The sequence below is a fragment of the Schistocerca piceifrons genome, chromosome 8, assembly GCF_021461385.2.
Source record: "Schistocerca piceifrons isolate TAMUIC-IGC-003096 chromosome 8, iqSchPice1.1, whole genome shotgun sequence".
In the NCBI taxonomy this organism is placed as follows: domain Eukaryota; kingdom Metazoa; phylum Arthropoda; class Insecta; order Orthoptera; family Acrididae; genus Schistocerca; species Schistocerca piceifrons.
Window position 1 is genome coordinate 18,715,313 of NC_060145.1, and position 17,932 is coordinate 18,733,244.

Consider the following 17,932-nt stretch of genomic DNA (forward strand, 5'->3'; position numbering starts at 1 on the left):
ATGGCAAACATAAACCCTTCCTTGATTAAAATAATACAACAGATGTATATAAATAACATTTGCCAAGTGAAAGTTGGTAATAAACTTTCACAGAAATTTAGAACAAGCAAAGGCCTTTTACAGGGCTGTCCCATGTCAGCATCATTATTTAAAATCTACATAGATATTAGCCTTAGAACATGGTCTCGTAAATGTAATAGTATGGGATTAGAAATAAGAGATGGAGTTTACCTACATCATTTATTATTTGCTGATGATGAAGTAGTCGTAGCACAAGATGGGGAGGATGCTAACTATATGTGCAATCAACTAGCAGTAGCATACAAAACTTGGGGTTTGAAGATTAATTACCAAAAAACAGAATACCTGACTAATGATTCAGATGAGCTATACATTGAAGGAAAGAAAATCAAAAAGATAAACATTTTCTGTTATTTGGGATCCATTTTAGAAATCGAGGGAAAATCAGAGTCAGAAATCAATAAAAGAATTAGTAGCGGACGGAGGGTCATTGTTATGCTTAACTCAGTCTTATGGAGCAGGAATGTAATGAGCAGAACTAAAAAATTAATATACAAATCCATATTAGAGAGTGTAGTTCTGTATGGAACGGAGACCTGGACAATTAACATGAAGCACATTAAAAAATTACAAGCTCTAGAGATGGACTTTCGGAGAAGATCGGCAAGAATCTCCAGGAAAGAAAAGATAAGGAACACCGAAGAAATAAGGAGAATGGAAATAAAAGAAAGAATATATGACGTAATGGATATGAAGAAATTACAGTGGTACGGCCATGTACGACGAATGGAGAAAACCAGAATACCAAAATTGATACTGGAGTGGGAACCGGAGGGGAGAAGAAGACGACGACGACCTATGACCACCTGGCTCCAAAATGTACAGCGCGCAGAGGAAGAAGACACACGAGATCGAAACACCTGCAGAAATATTTTGAGAATATAGTTTAAGAACGTTTATTGTTTGTATTGTAATTTCCAAGTAAATTATTATGATGGAGATAAGCCTCTGTAATGAGGAAAAGCTCAAAATAATAATAAAAAAAATAGTCTGGTACATGCAGATTTCTCATTTTGGGTGTAAAAACCTATGTAATAAAACGTAATAATATCGTCCTTTTTTTCGACATGCACTGTGCAGCACTGTAAGGAAAACGAGTTTCGCGTGTCGTCAACGACGAGGTCATGAGCGACGGATCGCTTTCCCCGGATTGTACAGGGACCGGGATCTGAAGTCGGCCGTGTGCTCTTAGGTGGAACAATATGGAGGAATCCATTAAAATTTTTTGTTTCTCCATTTTTAGTGTTCCGTACCTCTGTCGCTAAAAATAGAACCCTATGTTGCCCGTCAGTCTTTCTGTCCGTGCGGCTATTCAAACCGTTTTTTTCAGGAGCGCTTAGACGCATCAAGTTGAAAATTGCGTGACATATTAAGATCTGTGGTCCCGGTGACATATTAAGATCAACGGTCCCGTAGCGATTTGGACCCGTAGGAATCCACACACAGATTTTAAAAAAGTGAAGCTTCTAAGTTGATGCAGTCAGAAGATACGGCCATTTACGACATATATTTTGATACTCGCAAACTCACTCATCAAAACCTATAGCGTACTTGGTCTAGAATCAGGAAATGTGGTAAGAAGCAAAGTCTCACAGTAGAAGTCAAGGGAGAAATCGCAAAATTGTGAGTTTGTAATTATAGCACACGAAAAAAGAATTTTTTGTCATTTGTTATTCGACATTAAACTTGAAATAAATACATTATGGGATCTCTTGGAACCCCTGGGATCGATATCTTGCCAGTGTCAATGTCGATTAGACGCAAAAATCAGAGAGATCCTGGATTCGCGGAATGGATCAACTGTCTGTGTACATAATTACGTTCCTAGGGAACCTTGAGTGTGCGAGTCGTCCTCGCATCTGGCAGTTTTTTAAAAGGCAGTAGCAAAGACAGAGGAAATTATAGAGGGGTAAATTCACCAACTGCAGGGTGTAAAACTTCCGGGGAAACTGTTAATCAAAGATCGCAAACTATAGCTGGCGCAATAATTTCTGAAGAACAGTCAGGCTCCAGGAAGGGACGTTTGAACAACAATAATATATTTAAAATAAGATAAATTATTGAAAAACTTCGGGAATTGGGTTCAGAAACGCAGCTATGAGTTATTGATTACGAGTAGGCCTTTTAAGAAGGAAAAAGACCCATTTTGTGCAAAATATTATAGATAGCAGACTTTATTAATGTCCTAAAGACTTCATTCGTAAGTAAGAAAACATTTGTAAATTCAAGAACGGAAACTGCAGATGAAATTTTTGTAAACCAAGGCGTTCGATAGGAGACTAGTCAGTCACTCACTTTATTTACTTTCAATGCTGAGGATCTACTGATGAAGTGGAAAGATGAAATGAAATAAATTTAGGAATTGAAATTGGACCTAGCATACCATTCAACACACTGTTATGTGCTGATGAACAGGTAATTATTCATGAAACAGAAGATAATTTACAAACTGTAGTATAGAGATTGAGCCAAAATGTAAAATACTACAGTTAACAACATCTACAAAAAACACGGTGAACTCCTTTCAAAGGGAAGAATTAAGTGAGATCGAAAATGATAATAGATGCAACAAGTATTCTATTTCAGTTATCTAGTATGCGAGATTTGTTTGAAACTTTTAAAAGCTTTCGCTCGTTAATTGGAAATTGTGTGTGTGACAAAACCTCTCGGTAACAATATGAAAACAAATGCTTTCAGATTCCGGTTACAGTGTAACCGATGTATTCTGACTTAGAATAACCTTCACCCTGATTTTGGACACTAATGTTGACTGTGTACATAACTTTTGATGTGTGGGTGACACCACTTAATACAAACTGAATCCGACTGTTTATAAATGGAATTAAATACAAAGATTAATTATCAATAACGCTTTTTCAGCAATTACATGCAAAGGCAAACTGTTGCGTATGAAAACTGCGCCCTGTTAGAAAAACGCATCTAATGAATTTATATGAAAATTTTGGAAATGAGAGCTGTTCCGAATTTCATGTCAAGGAGTTCGTTTAGGCCCTACAATTGTATCTTACCTCTGCAACGGATAACTCAGCGCCGGCCTGTCCGCGTACTGCAACGACACGAACTGGCGAACTGCAGGTCCCTGAAATAAATCAGTGCGCTGCAAACTGCCTTATCTTGTGTTATTTTAAGCTGCTTTCGTAAATTTAACTTTTTTTCTCTTTTTAAAAATGCAGCTCACGGTCTGCGCAATACTGCAAGGGGTGACAGCGCAAATTTTACCATATTTATTTTTTATTTAACAGTGTTGATTACGTTCACTGAAATATACGTGACTCGTACTGACATCAGCTGTAACTTTTACTCAACACTGTTTTACACTTTAAAAATTACTTTTACACCCAATTTTTAAATTACGTAAAATTTACTCCTCACTCTCCTATACTTTTAACTGACAGTGGAGAGAGAAAGATAATTGGTATACTGAACACATGACATAATTCACGCTGGATGTCAGCACACAGATACTGATAATCTCAGTATAATTTTTGCACTACAATAATTACTCGGGCTAGCGCTTATAGGAAATAAACTCAGTGCAAATGATCTTTTGCTAACATGTCGTCTCCCTACAGAAATCTTCTTAAAAATCATCCTCTATTGTTAATCCTCAATTAGACGTCAGGAATCATCTCAGATGAAATTCACTGCGTGTTCCCCCACGCCTGCCATCCAGGCTCCTCACTCTGCTACGACGCAGCACACTATCTCTCTCTCTCTCTCTCTCTCTCTCTCTCTGTCTGTCTGTCTGTCTGTCCGCAACTGACTCACTCTCTCGCCCAACCTTTGCTCAATAACACAACCTCCGCTAGCCAAAGAATTCGTCTCACTCACGTATTCAGGCAGGCAAAGATTCTTACAGTGGCAAACATACCAAAAAGACTATTTCTCATGCATACAAATACCTCTGATAGCTATTTCTGATAATATGTATACCTTTAAAGCTATAATTATTAGAAAGATATCGAGGAGAACGTTATTAAATTTCGAGCTATCTGCAGAACAATTGGAAGAACTTTGGAGAGAAAAAGGAGAAAAGAAACACAAATGAAATGTTATAAAGTTACGGCTGTACCTAGTATTGTACCCTATATGGTTCCGAATAATTGATAATAACAAAAAAAAATTACGTGTACAGGCAGCAGAAGTGAAGTCCAAGAGATATAAAATGGATTAAGTAAGGATCGAAATAACGTCATGTTTTGGATGATAAAAGAGAACAGAATGAAATGGAACGATTATATTGATACAATGAGTGGAGATAGACTGCCAAAAAGTTGGCCGTGTGCTATCAGGAGCCGGCCGGTGTGGCCGAGCGGTTCTAGGCGCTTCAGTCTGGAACCGCGCCACCGCTACGGTCGCAGGGTTCGAATCCTGCCTCGGGCATGGATGTGTCTCATGCCCTTAGGTTAGTTAGGTTCAACTAGTTATAAGTTCTAGGGGACTGATGACCTCAGATGTTAAGTCCCATGGTGCTCAGAGCCATTTGAACCATTGCGATCAGGACTGGTGGTGGGAGGGTTCCGTAAAAACGTAATTGTCTATTCTGGGAACCGAGGGTCCCGGCAGTTTTTGATTGTTATCGTCACTGATACCGGCAGGATGTCGGTCCCAAGGATTCCGAGAATGTCTCAAGTTTGCTGTCGGATAACAAATGGCAAAAGAAATATTTTCTCGTGTGCTATAATTGCATATTAACAATTCTCGGATATTTCCCTGTGGCTGTAGTGTGAAACCTTGCTTCTTGCCAAACTTCATGATTCTAGGTCAATGAGATGTACCCTGTGCGTCTTGATGAATGACTTTGCGAGTTTCAGAATAAGTGACGTTAATGGCAGTATCGTTTGACTGAATTTGTCTTAGATGCTTCTTTTTTACAGCACCGTGCGGCCGTAGACTTAGACATGTGACATAAATTTCGAGTTGATACGTCCACTTGTTCTTCCGAAAGTGTCTTTTTAACAGTCGGGCAGACAGACAGATACACAGACAGATGCCAAAGTGGTCCTATAAGGGTTCCGTTTTTACCGACCGAGACGCGGACCCTGGAAAAGTAATCAGTTATGGACTGGAGACAATTAACGAGGTAGGCCTCGTAAGAGGTTGCTGGATGACGGAGACCAGAACAGGTGACTACATAACACCTTGTCCTAGCAAGGAGATGGTGGTGGTGGTGGTGGTGGTGGTGGTGGTGGTGGTGGTGGCGGCGGCTCCGGCAGCTGCCATGGGGACGGAGGGGAGGCTGGACCTGCGAGGCCGGACAGATAAGCGCTCCCTGGTGCCGTCGGCTGCGAGGCCAGCAGATTCCTCTGGTCTGTAGTATCCAGTGGAACACGTATCGGGCGCCAGCAACGTGCCTGTAAACCACTAACCCGTAATTTCTGGGAACTGCTTGACCTGTCAGTAGGCGTCTGGTGCCACATACTTCTGGAAACCTACCACGGACTTGTAGAATCCTGGCCAAGCAGAATCGCTGCTGTACTGTCTTTCAGAAGTCGACCAACACGCTATCAAAGTGGTAGTCATGTTTTGGGTCATCCGTGTAATAAGGTATGCAAGAGACGTGCCCTGCATATGGGTATTCTGCAGGGATATGACCCATCTGGCAAGGAGATTGGAATAAGCGTGGCATAAGTACTTTGTAGACTACATTGCCAGCAGATTACTGGAAGGATTGCGGTTAAGACATTCATAACTTTTGGGCCTGATGATATCTAGGCAAAGCTCTGAAACAGGAGGTGTTTTAAGTTGGTCTAATCTAGTACGATATTGAGCAAACTAGTGAGGGTGAAGGTGTTAAAGTTCTGGAGGAATGAGGACAGGGTGGCTCAGCCCTGGGTCCATATCGTGCAGTTATCACCAGTGAATCTGAACTAGGCAAGATTTCACGATGGTGTACAGAAAGGTTTCCTTAACTTTGTCCATAAACAGGTTCTGGCATATCCGGGTGCCAAGCGGATGCCCAAGGCTGTGCAGTGGATTTGCACGTATACCTGCCCAAGGAAGAGTAGTTAAGATTAAAGACAGATTGCTGCCCACCACATAGAGGAGGCACTGAACAGCAGACAGGCTAATTTGACAAGGAACTGTTGGAGGCAGTTAAGCTATCAAACAAAGTACATGTTGTGCGCACGCGCGCCTACCCACCCACCCACCCTGTAGTGTTGATGCATTATGTTGTTCTGAAAGCGGTGCTGATATTCATGACAATAAAAGCGGGTTAAAAGCTGTGAGCTATCTGGGGGAAGTTAACCTTGCATTATTGAGCAACTGTTTCACCAGGTATCCAGTCTAGATTACCAAATTCCCAACCAGACTAACATTAATTATAATCTTTTAATATTCATCTTTGACAACCGGTGATTTATATATATAAGAGAATTTAAATAAAAAGAAATAAATCAGTTTATATTTAGACATTTATTTTAACATTGATCATTGAAATTTCAGCATATTAAACTTCATTCATAACTAAACTGGTGCCTTATATAGGATTGTGAAAATGTGAGTTTGTAATCTTACGGAACACATCAAATATGGAGCCAAGATTGGGAGACTGCATACAACACTGCATTAATAAAATAACACGAAGAACGTTGAAACATATGCAAGAGCAAATTAACCACAGCCAACCGATTCAATTTTCACCCAAAGAAGTTACGTTCGTAGCACAATCCTGTCAGTCATGAAATTACCACACACTGGTATACCTAATTCATACTAACACTCTGTGAAATCTTCCTGAAAAGAATAGCAATCCTTCACGTGGTCAACTTGGTTTACACAAAGAGCGTAACTCCACGATAATTTTGATAATTAAAATAAATGACATCGAAACGTACTTCACAAAAGAAAAACCTCGAACTGGTTACAATCGTCTTACTGTTAACCTGATGGGTCAAACAGTTGTATAAGCACGTGGTACTGGTCTCACAAAGTACACCCCACGTGGGTTTAACATACAGAAAAGTTGCTATATTGAAGAATATTGTCAAGACGAGACGTTATAATATCACGCACATTCGCATTTAAGATTGATGATCTTAGAGTTACGGAACATCAACCCCATGGTTCCACTTTACTCACAAAGTAGTGACAAAGCAACTATGGAAGATATTCTGAACTTCACACGAGAATTACACTGCGTTTCAATTTAAGATAACATTAGATATTTTAGATCTTAAATTTTCAGTTAGGCTGAACTTAAGAAATCCATTGTCCTACGGACTTAGCAGAGACTCGCTTAGCCGGAGATCTTACCACTTCAGACGTTCGCCGCAGACAGACTGCCGTGGGCCCCTCCTGCGGGTCCCTCACAGATACAAACGGAAGTGACCAGAGAGGCAGCTCCCTATACCAACATCACAAGGGACGGACAGGACCATACCAAGAATAGAAACCTTTTTGCTTTTAGAGAGCATAGCTACCTGTTCCGACGTTGGTGCTACTGTTCTCTAGCAGACAGGCTTGTCTGCTACTATCAAGCATGCAACTAGAAATACATTTGCTCATTCATCCTCTCACACAGAAGGGAAGGGGGATGACAGTATCTTATCATATACAGCATATAAAAGAAAGCAGATGTAGGTTCCATATGAGACTGTGTGACATGAATTACATATAAACTGTGTTTTAAAGTGTAGTTGTGCGACAGATCGTTCTTCTTTATGTGTAAAAGTAACACGTTCCACTGGATAGTCAGAAACACAACAGTAAATTTAGAAGTGGAATGTATGCCGTAAATGACAACAGTTTTAAGAAATTGACATGAAAGGAACCCAACAGAGACCTTTCAACTCTTCACATCCTCTCTACCCATCCCCCCCCCCCCCCCCCCTCCTACAGAGGTACCCACACTCCGCTTTTAACCTGCCCGCACTTGCCTGTTAGCCACACAGGCGGGCTGCCGCACGTCACCAGCAGCTCTACTCCCATCCCATCCAAGACAAGCTGTGCCCAACCCGAGCACACGCTACGGAGAGTCTTGCTTGGCTGCCTGCCCACCTTCCCGCTGTGCTACGCTACGTAGCAGTTTGTTCTGCACGTATTCACTGTACTGGTTTGACCAGGTTTCGGACGATTTCACCCGAGTATCGCAGGACCTGTATACCATATATACATTTTGGGTCATTGTAGCCCAGAAAACTGTGGAAGGTATTTGGCCCTTTACTCCTTTTGGCGTATTTCAAGCTTGTTTATTTACGACTATTACTGGCTTTTCTCATTTCGATCCATCATCTGGTCACCTGTCATACATGTTTTCTATAGTAAGCAGAACCATCTCTAAAAGTAGAGATCCTTTGCAGTTAAGAATCTAAAGATGTCTATCATATTGTAACGCCAACTAAAGCAAGTGAGTTTCTGGAAGTCTAGTTTCTGTAACCTTAGTGTGTTTCAGCCAAATTTGAACCCCATAATAACAATTTTAATTAATTTTGCGAGTTCGCTGACTTCATTCTAAGTGGCCGAAATAGTTTATTCTAAATTGCCCAAATGCATTTTAACAAACACGAAGTTCATTCTTCATATTATGTTGATCTAAAAAGTAAGTCTGAAAGACGAAGCTTTTCTTTCCTACTAAGGTTTCTTCGCACTACCTTGAATATCTTCAGAATGTGGTTTCTAATATCCATTGAACCATATATTTTTCCTATTTCAGTCTGTTTGCCGCAATTTTAGAAAGCCTTATATGCTGCAAAATGGTCTCAAGTACTTGAGACACATTTCGACACACCTGTCAGCCACTAAGTGGTTGTGCTCGTTAGAAAAGAGGAAACTAATGCTCAAATGTACAAAGATTTCGAGGTTCCCAAATGAGCGTTTAGTAACTTTTTACACAATTTGCATCGCGACACACCTACACATGTCTTTGAAGCCGCCTCATAAACGCACAACTACTTTCCTGTGCTGGACATGGCCTGTGTTCCGATGACGGGTATATATTTCCCAATCCTTAATTTCTTCTCAGTCTCCTGGAAGTTTGGTTTGTTCATTTTGCTGCTCCCACCATTATAACTGAGCTGCAGTGAAACTGCCTACGCAAGGTAAAAGAGGTGCCTTGCCCATTAAAAGGGATCGTGAATGGCAGCCCCCCTTTCACCACATAACGTGGATTTTGCTCACAACTGCCCTATCAGTGTCACTTTCCCTTATCTAGAAGGGAGGACTGGGGTTGAATTTCATACAGATAACCACATACAAGAGTCGTCGGCGCATCAGAAAGGATGAGGGCATGGCGCAAGGATCGTCTATGTGACTGCATAATTAATACCCACCACGATCAAACAAAACTACTCATTCAATTTACACTTAATTTTACCTTCTTCAAAGGAGCATTTTCAACAGGGGGTATCATTCCATTGATATCTCTACACATGGGGTTAACAACTTTCATTGAAAGTCGGATTAAAAGCACAACAATTTATTATAAATCGAAATTACAGTTGTACGCATATTTTGTTACATATGGATGTTAATACACGATTTGAGGGGGGGGGGGCATGGGTGGATATGGCCTAGATTCAGCAGTCACCCACAATACTAGCGTTCTAAATGGACAAGGAAAGGTGGGAGCTGACCATCCACAAAAGAATTTAATCTAATAGTTAGTTAAAGGTAAGAGACGGGATCCAGTAGATAATACGTAAATATATTGAAAAGACAAATTATGAACTACTTGTGGGTGCACGTTTTTAAAGCGACCTCCCGTCCGTAAACTAATAAAACTCATAAAGCTCATTCTGCAACACCTTCACTTATGAATACGAATAACAAGAACCGCGGGCCATGCTACTTCTGGTTCAGTTTAGATATCGTGTGCAGTACTATTCGCCACGAGTTCACACGTGGGCTACAAAGAAGGGAAAACCTAACACACAAAATGCCGTTATGAATTGTTCCCTAATGTCACGGAGTATGGGAAAAGGAAAGACATTCGCGGTAGGCGACGGGGTTACAAAGAGGGTTCAATTATACCGAACGTGGTGACTGAGTTCCACGTATATTTGCCATACTGCAACCGACCAGGCTCTGACGCCCAGTCCAAAAACAAAATTGCAAAATGAAGAAGAAATAAAAGCAATGAGGTGCAAATCCTCCCGAAATAAAAGATCACCTAGCACTTTAATATGTATTCGCGAGTCAATCCACTTCTGAACCTAGCAAGAGCACGCAAGCTTACCAGCTTGCAACAGTCTTCTTCTGGATCTCGCCAGCGAGTCCCCACGGCTGCTAACCGCCTACCGGCCGTTGCTCCAGCCGAACCGGGCCTTGTGGGGTGGGAATTGGCGCCCTTTTCGCCGGCCATCAGGGGGTACGGATCTGTCGCCGAACTACCTGCCGTTCAAGCAGACATTCCTTACTAGGCGGAGTGACTCGTGATTGGGTAGAATTTAGTCACGGAGGCCTCTCTACACAGCCAGACGTGCAGGAGAAACTGAGTTTTAGGTTGGTAGTAATACTTAGAAGAATAAGGAGGACTACTTTGACTTCCCCAAGTCTTTAAAACTACCAGCCCATGCTTCTAAGCTCAAAGGTCAGCGCGGGAAAAGGAAAGCCAACGTGGTTAGCTGAGGGAGACTACTGAATATTGTAACCTCCCCCTCACTTATCGACCTTAATGACAGTGAAAAATTAAACCGCGTGCACCTAATGGAAATTTGGGAAAAGCAAACCGTCACCGAAAATAATTTGTCGATAAAGAGGGAGGAAAGGGTTACATCTAAATGAAAGGAAAAATGCAAATGAAATTGGTGGAAATTAATTTTGAGAAAAGGATAAAATTAATAAAGAAAGTAAATGTGCGGTCGTTATGTTAACAGTTAATTGGCGTTAATTAGATATTTGAGATTTGGGGGAAATTACGGTCGCCAGTCCTATGAACAACTACTATAATAACTGAAAATGAAAGATTAATGCACGTATAATTAGCACTAAAGGCGTGGCAACTGAAGATTGACACGTGTTGTGTGAAAACTGAATGTTTGTCAGAATTAATAAATTTCGCTACACTCTGACTTTATTTAGCAAAAGAATTAATAAAACCGGAAAATTGAAAGTTAATTTAGTGACTGAAATTGATAGTAAACTTTGTTTCTGAAGCACTACAAAATTCAATAAAACAAGGTTAGTCTTGGGCTACCTCAACAATCATTTCAAAAGCTACTTGAATCTACGCAATTTAGAAATAAGAGGTTTAACTTTGAACTTGAATTAAATGATTCTGAACAATTAACAATAGTAAAATTTAGTACGTACCAAGCTGAGCTGCAGTCACAGGTAAGCTAAAATACGGTAACAAAACTCGCACTCTTAATTTGTGCTCGTGTAATCTAAATATTGTAGCCAGCTATAAACACTTTAACTGAACTTTGAAATTAAAGCAGTGAAATGGAATGATATTACGTTAATGCTGACGTTTGAATTTCAACGACACTCGGGTTCATTCCGGAAAAGGAAGGGACCCTGTTTGGTAATGCAATTGGGGCAATGAGCAACAAAGGTTCATCCTACGTTGCTGTAATTTTGAGAGACAAATTGAACAGTTTGAGAAGCTGAGGTCTGCCACACAGTTCTCAAACTTTACGTGCTTCCAGTCTTCCTTGTTGGCTGATTGAAGGTTTGAAGTCGTCGGTCGAGGAGGTGGCGACAGTCAATCATGTCGGCCGTCGCTGTTGCAGAAGCTGGATGTTGGCGCGCCTTCTTCTCGACACGGTCACCAGGCGAAACGGGCTCTCGATGTGCGCCAGCTAATGTTTCCCGTCTGCGACACCGTGTCAGAAACTATCATAGCAAGTCGAGCGCAATTACATGCTGCCAAACCCCGAAAGCGCGGCAACTCGCGGGAGCGTCACACAACACACCTGCTCCACCGCCCTACTCCAGCCAGACTCCTCTTCCCGTGCTCCACGCGGCAGAGTTAACACTCTACCAAAGATCCTAAACACTTTGGTTCTCCACACGACCTATCGACGTAGTCGTTCGATAGCATAGTTTTCCCAAGGCAAGACCCAGCGTAAAAATACAAATAATATTTACAAAACAAACAAATTAATCGACATAAATGCATAAATATACATATACAAATTGTAAAACAATTACAATATATGAAGACACAGAAATGTCATATCTTCAGGTAACAAAATAAGGAAAAAATTATAGTACAATAGATGGAAACAGGATGATATGCATTTGCGGCGTTACAATATGGAAATGAAATATAATTACCTTGCTCCAATCCCCTCTCCAGTTTCATTATGCTGTCGATACTGAAAAAAAAATCAGCAGAATGGGAGGCATTCTATTGCCGTATTAGTAATGATGATAATTTCACTGCAATAGCGTAAATCATAAATAAGTGAAAGAAGTGCAAGGTAGATGCTCGTCTTTCAAAGGATATACCTGGCTGTTCTGTAGTCACGCTGGATTTATAGCACAACCTATTGTCGGGCTGAACTGGTCTCGTGAAGCTTGCTAGACTAGCGCAAGCCGAAGTTGTCCTGCTCTGACTACTGTGCTTCAGTACCCAACACGCACACCCGTGTCTCCGTTGCCTTAGGCTGAGCCGCTTTAATGGTTGCAGGCGAGATAGGGACAGACAGACAGGTGCTCTACCAGATCGGAGTCTGTATGTAGGCCACACCGTAATCAGCGGGACACTCAGCAGAGCAGAGCCTGCAGCAGGCGACAACTAGCCCGCATGACATCACCAATCCGGTGCAGCGCCATTCCTGTGCGAAATCCAATTGTAAGCTTGCGAAGTTAATCCCGCATAAACGTATTTTCGTTTTTAGACACTGCCCACTTACTCAAACTATGCGTAATAACTTAAATTGATGAGGAACAGTTATTTGTTTCTCCTTACTTTCGAGATTAATGCGAAGTTCTAACTGCTAATTTGAAATATTTGTAAACATCTCATCGTTCAGAAGAGTGTTACTTGATGAAGCTGCCACTGTTATTATGAGCACAATGAAATTATGGTTTAGCCATTGTTTGCTCGTACACCCCGTCATGTGCGATACTGCTGACATCTACATCTAAACTCCGCAAACCGTGGCAGATCCTGCTTAGCATGATACATGTTCCGGTCCCTCGTCATTCCGATAGCGTACGGAGCGATACGCTGGGGTCTTAACACTGGCTCTCGAAACTTCATCAGTTGCCTTGCGCGGCATAATTTGCGTCTGCCTATTCAGTGTTCTCAGCACTTCCGTGACGCTTTCTCAAGGACCAAACATACCGCGGATCATTCGTACCGCACTTGTCCGTGTATTTCAGTATGTCCTGTTACTCCTATGCGGTACGATTCCCACACACACTCCAGTAATACCGTAGGACGTGCGGCGCGAGAGTTGTGCTAGCAATCTCCTCTGTGGACTGACTGGATTTCGTCAGTACTGTGAGGGGTACCATTAATCGACGGTGGTACGACATAGCTAGTCGAACCTCTTAACCATCACTGGTTTTCTGAGACATTCGTAGGGGTGCGCGCCTTGTCTTGCTTTTTCGTTCAACAATACTCCATGTACTTATTGCGAGGCGGGAGCAGTTGTGATTCAGGTTTCGCGTGGAACTGCTGTATACAGGCAAATTGCACGAAAAATATGACCACTTAACACATGGGTTTAAAAGAATTCTGTCGAGTGGCAGGGCAACCTCCGTTGTGACTGACTGTTCGCATTTTTCACAAACACAACTTTTATTGATGTAAGTTCACAAGTTTGATGACTGAACATACAAACGAAAGGTAACAATAACGAAAAAAAGTCTCCTAATTGAGTCAAACGAAAGTTCACTACTAATTTTCCACAAAGGTTCGTGGTAACACACTCACACACTAGTAACAGTCCAATTCCGAGACGAAGACGTAATCTTCAACGGTCGCAGTACATGAGGTCGGCATCCGGCGTGAACTGAACTTCGGGCCTGGTTCCAGCCCCTAAATAGCTGTCTCCAGCCAGTCAGGTTTTGCCGTAGTGATACATCCTGCAGGTCGTGGCTCGAGCTCCCCCTGCAGGAAGTAGTGCTCGGAATGTCTGTTTCCATTACCTTGTATGTAAATAGCCGGTGTTTACCATGGTGCTTTTGGGTACGCCTTGGGCTAAAGACAACCTCGTCCTCTGTGGTGTTATATGGGTTGCCGGTCCTCAGGGGCTACCTTGGCTCCGGTATAATAACCTCTACATGATAACTCTGCAATTCACAATTAAGTACCTGCCAGAAGGTTCATCGAACTACCTATAAACTAATTTCCTACAGGTACACTCTCGACCGCTGCGTGGGAAAAACGAATACCTAAATCTTTCCGCGCGAGCTCCGATTTCTCTCATTTTTTAGAGTGATGATCTCTCCCCATCTAGGTGGATGCCAATAATACATTTTCAGTGTGAGGAGAAAGTTGGTGATCGAAATTTCATGAGATTCTACCACAATGAAAAACTCCTTTTTCTTTTAATGACTGCCACTCCAATACACGTATCATATCTGTGGCGCTCTCTTCCTTATTTCGCAATAATACAAAACAAGCTGCCCTTCTTTGAACTTTTTCGATGTCCTCCGTCACTCTTATCTGATGCAGATCCCGTACCACGTAGCAATACCATGAAAGCGGGCGGATAAGCGTAGTGTGGGTAGTCTCTTTGGTAGACTATTGTCTTTCCTAAGTATTGTGCCAATAAATCAGTCTTTGGTTTGTTTTCCCCGCAACATTCCAACTAAACTTTTTCGTAATTGTAATCCCTAAATATTTAATTGAATTTACTGCCTTTACGATGTACAGTGTAACCGAAATTTAGCTGATTGCTTTTAGTGGTCATGTACACTCACGCTCATAAATTAAGGATAATGCTGATATATGGTGAAACAACGCTCTGGTGGGCGGTTTTCGGCTTTAAATCACCTCGGGGTATGACCATGCGGTGCATTTGACCTGCGGTCGCCGCACGTTGGCGCTGGCAGCAGTCCACATACGCAGAGTTGTGTTGGTGCATGTCAGAGTACGGTGCAGCGAGTAAGTGTGTAGACGTTTTCAGACGTGCTAATGGTGACTGAGTTGAAAATGGCTCAAAGAACACATATTGATGCCGTTATGATGGATAGAACACTAGGGCGACTGGAGATTCAAATGGCTCTGAGCACTATGGGACTTAACTGCTAAGGTCATCAGTCCCCTAGAACTTAGAACTACTTAAACCTAACTAACCTAAGAACATCACACAGATCCATGCCCGAGGCAGGATTCGAACCTGCGACCGTAGCGGTTGCGCGGTTCCAGACTGTAGCGCCTAGAACCGCGCGGCCAGCGTGACTGGAGGCTGGTCAAACACAGCAGGTCGTGGCACGGATCATGTGTGTGCCACAGTGTGTGATCTCAAGATTGTGGCAACGATTCCAGCAGACAGGAAACGTGTCCAGCCGCTACAGTGCGGGACGTACACAGTGTACAACACCACAAGAAGACCGATATCTCACCGTCAGTGCCCGCAGACGGCCACGGTGTTCTGCAGGTAGCCTTGCTCGGGACCTTATCGTGGCCACTGGAACAGTTTTCTCCAGACACACAGTCTACAGACGACTGAACAGACATGGTTTATTCGTCCGGAGACCTGGAAGGTGCTTTCCACTGACCCCTGCTCACAGGAGAGCCCTTAAAGCATGGTGTCAAGAACACAGTACATGGTCATTGGAACAGTGGTCCCAGATTATTTTCACGGACGAGTCCAGGTATAGTCTGAACAGTGATTCTCGCAGGGATTTTATCTGACGTGAACCAGGAACCATATACCAACCCCTTAATGTCCTTGAATGGGACCCGTATGGAGGTAGTGGTTTGATGGTGTGGGGTGTGATTATGATTGGTGCACGTACAGCCCTGCATGTCTTTGACAGAGGAACTGTAACAGGTCAGGTGTATCGGGACTCATTTAGCACCAGTATGTCAACTTTTCAGTGGTGCAGTGGGTCCCACCTTCCTCCTGATGGATGATAACGCACGCCCCCACCGAGCTGCCATCGTGGAGGAGTACCTTGAAACAGAAGGTATCAGGCGAATGGAGTGGCCTGCCTGTTCTGCAGACCTAAATCCCATCGAGCACGTCTCGGATGCTCTTGTTCGACGTACCCCTACACATCCTCAAACCCCTACGACACTTCAGGAGCTCGAACAGGCACTGGTGCAAGAATGGGAAGCTATACCCCAGCAGCTGCTCGACCACCTGATCCAGAGTATGGCAACCCGTTGTGCGGCCTGTGTACATGTGCATGGTGATCATATCCCATATTGATGTCGGAGTACATGCGCAGAAAACAGTGGAGTTTTGTAGCACATGTGTTTCGGGACGGTTTTCTCAACTTATCACGAATACCGTGGACTTACAGATCTGTGCCGTTTGTATTCCCTATATGCCAATGGTATTAGCGCCAGTTTTTTGGCACCACATTCTGCAATTATCCTTAATTTGTGAGCATGAGTATAGGTAGCTACATGATTTTCGTTATTTAGAGTCAACTGCCACCTTTTCCACCATACAGATATTTTATATAAATCATTTTCCAGTTCCTTTTGATCATCTGATGACTTTATAAACGGTAAATGAAAGCATCATCTCTCGGGTTCGATTCCCGGCGGGGTCAGGGATTTTCTCTGCCTCGTGATGGCTGGGTGTTGTGTGCTGTCCTTAGGTTAGATAGGTTTAAGTAGTTCTAAGTTCTAGGGGACTGATGACCATAGATGTTAAGTCCCATAGTGCTCAGAGCCATTTGAACCATTTTTGAAAGCATCATCTGTAAACATTCTAAGAGGGCTGCTGAGATTGTCTCCATCCTTTATGTACATCAGCAATATCAAGTGTTTATAACACTTTCTTCGCGAACCCTAGATTATTTCTGCTTTCCTCGACGACTTTCAGTGAATTATTATGACAGAAAATCACGAATCCTGTCCCACAACTGAGACTATACTCCATACGCACCTGAGGAGCGGCGTCAAAAGGCTTCTGGAAATCTAAAAATATGGAAGCAGTTTGATATGTCCTGTCGACAGCACTCATTACTTTATGAGAATAAAGAGCTGCTTGTGTTTGGCAAGAACGGTATTTTCTGAGTCCTTGTTGGCTATTTGTCAGCGGATTACTCCACTTTCCTTTCTTGGGTATTGCTGTGACTCGAGCAACTTTCCATTCTTTAGGTACGTATCTTTCGTCGAGCAAACAGCTGTATGTGGTTGCCAAGTATGGAGAAACAGTGAGAGATTCGTTGGCATCTTCGCGGAGGGTGCGTGTAATTACACACGACATAAGGGAGAAATTAGTAACGCTATTCTTCATCAGTAGCATGCGTTGCCAGGCTCTTACATCATTTCAATAGTTGTTAAGGCTGCATAACCTGTTACAGCGTTATACGGTACTCTGGCAAAGCAAGACAGCATTAGCAAATTCCATCTCGAAAGTGGAACTAAATACAATTGTTAAAATGAGCGTGGTTGGTCCAGCCATCTACATCTACATGATTACTCTGCAATTCACATTTAAGTTCTTGGCAGAGGGTTCATCGAACCACTATTATACTATCTCTCTACCATTCCACTCCCGAACAGCGCGCGGGAAAAACGAACACCTAAACCTTTCTGTTCGAGCTCTGATTTCTCTTATTTTATTTTGATGGTCATTCCTACCAATGTAGGTTGGGCTCAACAAAATATTTTCGCATTCGGAAGAGAAAGTTGGTAACTGGAATTTCGTAAATAGATCTCGCAGCGACGAAAAAGTCTTTGGTTTAATGACTTCCATCCCAACTCACGTATCATATCTGCCACACTCTCTCCCCTATTACGTGA